General features: G+C 31.5%; 1 long non-coding RNA gene across 1 annotated transcript in view; it reads right to left on the minus strand.

Moving 5' to 3' along the window:
• Window positions 1-10,190, minus strand: part of LOC118206134 (uncharacterized) — a 114,296-nt gene extending 104,106 nt beyond the window's left edge. Inside the window, exon 1 of the long non-coding RNA XR_004761143.2 lies at window positions 10,092-10,190. This is a non-coding gene — a long non-coding RNA (uncharacterized LOC118206134). The remainder of the gene's footprint in view (window positions 1-10,091) is intronic.
• Between the last annotated feature and the right edge of the window lie 524 nt (window positions 10,191-10,714).

Consider the following 10,714-nt stretch of genomic DNA (forward strand, 5'->3'; position numbering starts at 1 on the left):
ACCAGAAATTTTAATCATTTAGATAGTATTTCGGGTTGAAAGACAAAGCGTGTTTCACTCTCTCAAGCCACGTTACTAGATTTCGCCCCCCCCTGGCAAGTTTGTAATTCTTCGGCTTTACGTCATTGCAGCCAACATTTAAATGGTACGCTAGTGAGAAGCTCTGAGCCAACTTAGAATTTAAAATCAATTGTGTAATCTTTGACTATTAGGTTAAGTTTCAGTGTGAATTTGACTGTTACTTTAAGTTACAATGCCATATGTGTTGGTCTATCCTGTTAGCATGAAAAGTGCGCTTATGTCAAAGTTCTGATTTAATAAAAAGATTAGTTTAACTTCTCAAGTCTCTGTCGTTAACTTCAAACACAGCGATAATTCTCTCGATGTCTATTGAGAATTTGATATTAGTTCATGCTACCAAAGAAGGTCCTCTGTGGGTTAATTGAAAGGAATTTTAGTACTCCTTAATAAGAACAGTGCGCAAAAATAAATGAAACAGTTCTATATCTCCCGTTCTACTGGGCCGATTGACAAAATTCAAATTGCGTTTTTCATGTCTCGAAAGCGCGACTTAAGATATATATTAGATTTATATATAGCACTATTCTAACATAGGTATTTTGACACAAAATCGGACTTTTTCTGAATACCATACCAATGTTTTTACATATTTCGATTCTACGGCTCAAATTATGCCAGACTGCCAAGTTTTGTAAAAATCGTACGAGTAGTTTTTAAAAACTTAGCTTTCAAAATTTTAGCTCTTCAATGTTAATTGAATTTGGCGTATATTTATTAATATCTCTTTTCTTATTAAAATTTATTCTGCCTTCCACATTTCGAAACTTAAGTTTATTCCAAATAAAATTCAGCTATTTTTTGTGTTTTATTTTTAAATTTTCTATTTTTAAATGTTTTTTATAAATTTTTCGAAAAACAATTTTGAATTATAACCTATAAAATTTTTACCATCATCTTAAACTAGGTGTAGTTTCTAAGCATACCTGCAAGTTTTTTATTCAAAATCCTTTAAGATATACACGAATTTACATATTTTCGCATATTGAAATTTGGCATATTTCTTTTTGATCGATAATAACGCCAAATGTGGTTTATGGATTTTTGTTTCAGTGAATTGCCACAGCTACTTTTAACCTCAAATTTCAAATAAATTTTTACGGAGAATTAATTATATATTTTTTTCCCTCAGTAATGTGTAATAAATATTTATTAATACTATATGAAAAGCTATTTTTTTAATTATAGAATGATATTATACAAATTTTTAATTTTTTTTTATTTCTTTCTCTCTTTCTTTTATTTAAATATTTGTGAGAGTAAATTTTTACCTTAGCCATGTTATTGTCTGCTACTTTACTTCGCATTTAAATTGAATTGTCTAAAACTGAGAAGAAAGTTCGTATGATGTTTATTTTCACAATGCTTTTTAAACAAACAGGACGTTGAAAGTTTGGATCATGTACAAGCTTTAAAAAATATATATAAACATAAATTTTTTCATAAATCCTCTTAAAGAATGTTTTAAGTAGTAATTTTCTCGCGTGTTGTAGATTATATAAAAAAACATGTCCTTTAATATAGAAATTATTAGGCTTAAAAACTCTAAATATAATACGATTTAGATTGTTTGCGCCCGATATAAAAATAGGGCCACTCCGTGGTACAGGATAAGCGCTGCTGGAATGGTTTATTTCTTTCTCATTTAAAAAAATCTTTTAATTCAAATATTTATCCTTTGGACTTTACTTTAAAACTTCATTTATAGTTAAAATGTCTATAAAATGAAAAGCTATCTTCAGCTGTAACGCATTTGATGCAACAAATATTTTAAAAAATTTGACAAGAATGCAAAATTTATGGAAGTGTAACATTCGTAAAATCTTAATTTTCTTGTGGTGAGCACTGCAAATAAATGTAGAAGGAAGAAATGTAGGGAGAAAAGGAAGCAAAAATTGGAAGGGGATTTTGGCTGTTTGAGATATCAAGGTGTTTCGAAAGGTTGGATGCTTTTGAATATACTTTCAAAATACTTCAAGGAATTTGGGTTTTCAAAGAGAAAACACTTGGACGTGTACGCTAGCAAATACCATTAATTAAGCTTGTGTCCGGAAAGACGAAAACGATATTATTGCAGATTAAAAAAGTGAAGAGCGACTGGTTTTCGACTATATGTTTGTATAAATTTAAATTACGTTATAGAACATCATATAATCATAAACAGAGAATCCCGTGATTTCTTAGTCGAATTATTTGAATATTTGTGAATTTATCCAGTTATGTATGTGGATGTTACCTAAAGACGTTTTCCCTCTTGATAAAACTAGTCTTTCCTTTCAATGCCTTAAAATGCTTAGCCTTTAAAGACTGATAAAGGAGCCCAAGTACTGATGAAATGGATTGAATTGGATTATTAAGTTACGACAAAGCAGAGCTATCTTCCCTAAGAGGCCTTCGTGAAGAACTTTCTAAGGAAAACCAGCTTGCATACACGTTACAATAAGAAAAACCACGAAACCACCTAAGCAACCAGCCTGTTTTCGAACCCAGGAGCGAACTTCCAGTGTTCAGCGACTTTACCGCTCGGCCGTTCCTGGCTTTATGGAATGTAAGGAGATAAATTTATTTAAAAGTCAGAAGTACCAAGATGTTTCAAAAAGTTGGAGGCTTTTTAATACTTACAGAATGCCTGAAGAAAAAGAGCAAGCCATTAAGAAGAAAAATATAAATTTTTGCATAAAATTTTGTATTTATTTTTAATTTAAAACTTTTTAATCTTATGATATTTGATTCTTGCGATTTCAAAAATAAAATATTTGACTAAAATATGAATAACATTTTAAGAAACTAAATGTAGGATGATAAAGTTGTGTAAAACAATGAGCATAATGTTAAAGCTATTTAAAGCAGTGTATGCAAGTCATCCTAAGTTAAAATGTCGGTTATACATATTTCTCATTTATATATCTTTACTGAACGGAACATTGAAAGACGTGTTAACTGTACTTTACTGTATTTTCTCTTTTAATATATTCAGTTTTCAGATGCATCGTAGGGCCCACCAGCGGCCGAGCGGTAAAGTCGCTGAACACTGGTAGTTCGGTCCGAGGTTCGAATCCCGCGAACGGGCTGGCTGCATGGGTGTTTTCGTGGTTTTCCCCATGTGTAACGTGTATACGAGCCAGTTTCCCTTAGAAAGTCCTCCACGAAAGGCATCCCTCCTCTTAGGCAGATAGCCCTAGTGTGCTTTGCCATAATTAAATACACCACACCACCACACCACACCAGATGCATCGTAGTCTGGGACACAAAGTATTCTTCCGAAAGAAACGCAATTCAAATGAAGAAAATAAAATCCTGGAAAATTTATATTAATAAATATATTTAAATTGCTCAGTTCGAATGAAAAAATAGAAAATTTGAAGAGACAATGCAACACAAATAATTAAAATAAAAGTCTAAACATTTAAAAATTACCTAACTATTTCAAAAAATAAATAATATAAAGGAAACTATTTCAATAAATAAATAAATAAATAAATAAACGATGCGCCTTATATTTGAACTACGCAGTTCGAATGGGTAAATAGAAATTTTTAAAACAGTTATTCGAAAGAAACCATGCAACTTAAACAATTAAAATGAAATTCAAAAAATAAATATAGAACTGTCCTCCCCCCTTTTTTTCGCACTGTACATGATGTTACTATTTTTTAATAGTTGGTGATGTTTGCTTGGGACAATGACTGACGTAACTCTTTAACTATTCCGATGTAAGGAGTGCAGAGCTTTTCATTGCCTTAAAGTGTCTTTATCTTTCTTCATTTGGATCATTCTGCATTGCAAAATCGGCTAGCTCCTGTGGCCTTTTCAATATTTCCTTTACCTTCGTATAAGTTAAATGCGGTCTATCTTCTTCATTACCAGTACTTTCACTGCCGGTTAGTGCCTTAAGATCAACTAGTTCTTTACATCATTTTTCGATTAATTCTTTGGCTTCTTCTCCTTCTGTATCTGAAAACCGGTCGCCGCCAGTTACTTTTGCAGTTTCTATGCTTTCTTTGGCGTCATTTTTAATCGATGGAAATCCTCTAACATTTCTGATATCTTCTAACATTTCTGATATCCTCTAACATTTCTGATATACCTGATGCTATCAAGCATTCAGTGTTGATAAATGAAAGTTAAATTTCACATAAAATTTGAAGCTGAAAACGAAACAGACTGGCCTTTAAAAGGCTTAATTCTACAAGTAGTTATATTTTAAGCATTCTCTAAAAAGTAAAAATTACTTAAAGAGTATAAAGCGTAAGTAAAATGTGCATATAAAGGTCAAAACACGATGTCACAAGCAGCATCCCCTTTATGGAAATTCATAAAGGGCATGCTGCTGAACATGTTTCTTCTTTGTTAGAAAGAAAAATAATATTAAAAATATCAAAGTAAACATATTGAAAAGCATTATGTAATTCCTCTAAGATGACTACCCCCATTTATACGTTATTTTGATATCTTGTGTATTTGGTTACTTTGGAAAGTATTCGTCTTCCTCCTTGTAAACACTGTTGATGTTAGTTAAAGAAAACTAATCATGCATAATTGCATTAATAATATTAAGTTTAATTATAATAATATAAGGTTTTTTAATAGTATAAGGAAATAAATTACACATTAATTAGAAAATATGTTAATGACTAATGTGCTAATAAAGCAAAAGTTTAGAAATAATGTATTGCTTTGAAGTATTTTAAGTAAATAAAATTTTAAAATATGCAAAGCATAACTCATGTTAAGCAAGGAAACATTTAAATAAAACTCTGCATTATAAATTTTGCATACAGATCTCAAAACACGTCACTACTGAAAAAAATATCCATCTAAAAAAACTACCACCTTGGTTTTTCTATTGATCATTCATTTACTTTTCTACAACAATTTTAATTTCATAAAATAACTCAGCTAATACTTTTAAATTTGTTTACATAATTCAGAACTCCGTTTGCCTGAACGTTTGAAGTTTGAACTTTTCAAGTTTTTTATATAAATAGGACATTTCAAAAAAAAAATATTAAAACGATACACTGCCTTGCCTTGGATTGTAAACATTCCTCTTTATACTAGTTGTTTTAAACTCTTTGTTTGCTTTAATCCGTACCGATGTTGTTATTTCGCAGCTGTGTATGGTCGGTTGAGGAGAAAGAAAGTATATATAGGATTATACCAAGTAACCTTTGGAACCTTATATCAGAAACGCTTACTTCTATGTGAAAAAATACACCATACTATAAAACAATAAATTGAGGATTCAGGGGCGAATTAATCATTATTTCCAGTAAAAATAGTTTTTACCCAAAGGGATGTTAGCCCAGAAGTGCTATTAGTCTCGAAACTACAGTTTGCACCGAATCGCTAAAAGCGTTGAATTTTTTTTTCCCTTTGAGAACATACAGACTCCCCGTGCACCACATATGTACAACACGAGGCTTACAGAAGTAAGTTAACTAGAACATTAAAGGTTACATGTATAAATAAACATTAAAAATTACATGCATAAATAAAGCGAACAAAAGCAGAGAACAGCAGTCTGGACTTCACGAAAACAGATAAGTTCACTGGCCAAGTCACTCCGAACATTTTCAAATCGTTCTGTAAGCATAATCTAGGGCCATCAAATGTAGGGCACGAGAAAATCAAATGTTCCACATCCTGAGGAACTCTTTTTGAACATTCACATAAATTGTTTGATGGTAGATTAAAACGAAACAGATAACTTGCAAATTTACCGTGAACAGATAAAAACTGAGACACTTTAAAATTTAACGAGAGGAAAGACTCGGAATTCAGTCTATGGTAAATAAAAGGAAGAAACTTTTTAGTGACTTACATTATTATTACAAGATGAAATGTATTCCTCATTCCACATAGCTAAAAGCTTTTCATAATGAAAGGACTTCCAATAACTCTTTGGAACGCTAATGTTGATATCAATAGGTAAATTTAAGGCAGCTTTATCTAAGAAATCAGCTCTTTCATTTCCGTAGAAACCATGATGAGCACGCACATAAGCAAAGCAAATATCAATACCTCTAATTCTAAGTGAACTAACAGTTACTAGGGTTTCGATAACTAATTTATCGCAGCTGATAATACTGTTCAAAAGTTGAAGAGAAGAAAGAGAATCAGAACAAATAAGGTACTTTGAGGATGTTGTCCCATGATCCTGGATCCATTTGACGGCAAGATAAATGCATAGAAATTCTGCTTGAAAAACTGTACATTCATTCCGTATACGGTGTCTAAGAAAACAAATCTCGGAATGGCCTTCAAAAAGAACAAATGCAAGGACAACCTTGTTGTTCATCTTGCTGCCATCTGTAAAGAAAACCATATGAAAACTTATTTCAGCAGTGTCTTTATAATCGCAGAAATTTATGGGTTCTAAAGAAGCGGGATGAGGAAGATCAGTGAAGGGGACAATTCCATTAATACAGGCTTCCGAAGCATGAGTTGCCAATGACTCAAAAATATTATTCTTATATGCAATTTCAAAATCAATAGGCGGAACTCCTGCAAGAACAAAAGCTCATAGCTTAAGGTTATATAACCACTAATAATACGAAGAAGAATTCTCCGTTGAATCTTTCTTAAATTTCTTTTGTTAACCTTCTTGGCAAGAATATATCCCCAAGCACGACAGCCGTACGAAATGAAAGGTACAATACACTGCTTATACATGAGTTTCTTAACATCATAGCTTACTTCAAAAGTATTTTTGGCAATTCGGTGAAAGCCATTAATAATTTTTTCACATTTAGCAGAAAGGAATTCAATGTGCTTTTTCCATGTTAATTTTTGGTCAAGAATGACACCAAGATATTTAACATTTTCTACAAATTCCAACGGAGAATTATCGAGCATCAAAGAAGCAATATTTTGTTCATCAAACGTACTGGGAACAAGAATAGCTTTACTTTTTGAAGGATTGAAAGTGAGTTTATGAGAAATCGCCCAACTGGAGACAAAATCTAGAACTTCTTGTGCTCTCAAAAGAATGTTATTCAAAATTCTTCCTTGGAAAATTAATAGTAAGTCGTCTGCAAACGCAATTTTTAAAAAACCGTCGAGGTGACTTAAAAGATCATTTATGATTATGTTCCAAAGAATAGGTCGGGATACAGAGCCTTGAGGACAGCCTTTTTCTAGAGAATAGACCTTAGCTTCTTTCCCAAGCTGAAGCTCAGCAGTCCTCTCGTTCAAGAAGCTTTTAAGAAGGTTATAGATATTATGTGGTATACCAGCATCTTTTAAAATTTTTAAGATAGATGGCCACCAAGCAATATCAAAAGCTCCTTTGAAATCCAGGAAAATAAGAAGTGTAGTATACTTCATTTTCTTTGCACAATCCAAGATATTACAAAGGCAAATATTAGCGTCTTCAGCGGACTTCCGAGGAGTAAATCCGAACTGATAATCATTATAAATACATTTTTGTCTCAAATACCAATTTATTCTGTTAATGAAGAAAGTTTCAAGACATTTTCCCAAAGTAGGCAAAAGACTAATGCATCTAATATTATCAAGATAAGGGGTTCTTGTATCTAAAGTTTTAGGAATCAAAACAACCCGAGCTCTCTTCCATTGTGCTAGAAAAACTGCTAATTGTAAACAAAGGTTGAAAAGTCTGTGTAGAAATGTGCTATCCACCGCATGAAAGTGCTGTACAATTTCATTAGAAAGAGAGTCAAGCCCAGGTGATTTGTTCTTCTTGAGACTTTTAATAACACTGTTGACTTCTGAAGTAGAGAACGGACAGTCCGTAAAAGAAATATAAGGTCCATCAGACTCAGTGCGCATAGTTCTATGAGAATTTCTATCATCACGCGCATTATCTCTTTGGAAATTCTTTGTCATTATAGCAACAATTGTATCACTCAAACTCGAAGTAACACTGCCATCCGGGAGTTTAATTCTCGAAATCTCAATCCTTTTCGCAAAATTGGTCTTAACCCCATACTTATATATAGATTTCCGGACATTGTGAAGAGTAATAGTTGAGAGAAAATTTCTCTACGACTCAAGCTTAGCATTAGCTAATTTAGCCTTGTACTTATGCCGCAATTCGAAATATTTAATTTTACAAATATTTTTAAGAAGACAGTTTCTTTCTCTCTGGAATCTACACCTAGCAGCATTTACATGCTTTTTCAAATTGTCGCTACCAAATATTATCGCCCTGTATTATACTGATACGAATTTTGTATAATTTTAGTAGAATTACAATTAAAATTATTTTATTTCCCCTTACAATGCAGCGCGTGAGGAATTTGAAAAGAAAACTATGACGAAAAAGTAAAAATACAGGAGTACGTCCATTTAACATTGAGTAAAAGTTTGTCTCGGTAATTTATATTTAAATTGAAAAAACGTAATTGAATATTATAAGGTGTATTATAAGAAACATTATTAGGTATATTTAAAGAAATTAAATAATGAAGAATCTACCTGAATGTGTGTATGTTCCTCGCGTTGTGAAAAAACGGTAACTGGAGCCACAAAATTTTGAATAACGCCCGAATATGAGCATCCGGAATTCCGAAATTTTGAATTTGTTTTATTATCTATTTCCTGTTTTGTAAAACTTTAATGAATTTTTGATAAAAAGAAACTCCATCATTTTATGAAACACTGTGGCAACACTGTACGGAATAAAACATTTTTGGGAACACTGTACGGAATAAAACATTTTATCTCCAGCGTGTGAGTCTGTCTATTGGAAATTTTAAAGATATGTTGTTTTTAAAAATTTTAATTGAAAGGGTCGTTATCTCAAAATGCTCTCGAAACGTGTATGTGTATGTAAATGAAAAAAAAGTCCCTTGGGCTTAATAGAAAACCTGAAAGCTTCCAGATTTGTTTTATCTTGAAATATTCTTCGATTTTTTTAACCCAAACAGGGCGTTATTCCGAATGAGCTATTAATTACGAGACAGAATTTTGCGTTATCGGCTATAAAGAGTGTGGCACTTTTCAAATTTTTCCACTTAATCCTATTGCCCTATATTTTTTTTTGAAGAAATAAATTAAATAATGTATAATCTGCATGTATGTATACATGTTCCTCGTATTGTGAACAATACCCCCTATATTCCTCGTATTGTGAATCTAAGGCCATCGAATTTTGCATAATGTAGTTCTCCATCCGAATATGGGCACTTGGAGACCGGAATTTTATATTACGAATTTAATATTTTAATTTTGTATAAATTTAAGGAATTTTTGATTGAAAAACTCAACGATTTGAAAGCATGCAGTGGTAACACTGTACGGAAATATTTTTATCACCCCCACGTGAGACTGCGGAAATTCTAAGGATTTTTAATATTTTGCTGTTGAATTAAATTTTATGCTTTATAAGTACCAAGAACGTAATATTTAATTCATAAATTTAACACACAAAACGTTAATATTAAAAAGAGAAAACAAATTTTGCAAAGCATCCTACTAAGAAGACTGAACATTGATATGATAAACTGAGGAAAGACCGAAAAGAATAAAAAAATATATGTAAAGCCTTAACCTGCATCGGGAATTCTAAACACATGCTACTACTAAAACTTTTGTAATTTTGCTGTTGAATTGCATATAGTGTTAAGTGTGAAGAAACCGATGCTTAATAATAAAGCTAAAAATGCAAAAAGAAATGGGTTACCAGGAGTGAATGCAGCAGCAGTCTGGTGGACTGCGAGCTCAGCGAGAGCGTAAAAAACCTTAACAAATCTTTCGGGAATCCGTTAAAATCTGAACCCTTTCAGATTTTTTTAAAATTTATTTGGTTCACAATCTGTTTTAGCTTGACATTGTTATTAAATATTTTATTAGCTCTTTCAATAAGTATTTGATAGTCATAGCCGGATAAGAAAATGGTTTCTTTAAAGAATCGGATTATTGCTTTGTTGACAGTTTAGAATAATAATGAAAGTATTGCATATGCCACACATCAGATTCAACCAAAAAATATATTAATTTTCTTTATTTTACAGATATTTTTTAATTTCTTACAAAAATAGACCTACCTATTATATAGTGATTTTGCGGAGTACAAATTCAGCAACACATAATTGCAATTAACAGAGATAATAAGCTATTGGAACTATTATAAGTCTAAATCATACAAAATTTTAAACAGAATGTTGTAAAATAAAACGATTTCAATCATAAGAACATAGCTCGAGATACTGATATTATTTTTTTGTTGCCGATATATTTTTGAAACTTTTAGAAATAAATAATATTGATGCTGCAATACAACTATTTTTGTTGCCAACAATTTTTTGAAATGTTTTATAAATAAATAATTACTGATCCTGTAACATAGCTGTTTTTCCGACAATAGTATTATAACTAATAGTAGCAATGTTCATTTACTTTCCTAGAAACGTTGGCTACTTTCAGAAGTGGTCGTTTTTAAGAATATGGTTAGCCTGACAGATTTTCCAGTATGTTTAAACTTAATGAGGTACTTAATATACATCTTAAACTAATCCTGCAGGCTTGGAATTATAAATTTAGTTCATCGCTTAAAAACAACTTGACTTTTAGTTAAGAATTAGGCATTTATCTCTATGTTCAGAATAATGTTACTTTATTTTTTCTTTTTATTCTAAAGTTGCACTTTTTATCTCTATGATTTTTCAAT

Source organism: Stegodyphus dumicola, chromosome 6 (assembly GCF_044657685.1).
Source record: "Stegodyphus dumicola isolate Sdum_Otavi_A_Nest chromosome 6, ASM4465768v1".
NCBI lineage: Eukaryota > Metazoa > Arthropoda > Arachnida > Araneae > Eresidae > Stegodyphus > Stegodyphus dumicola.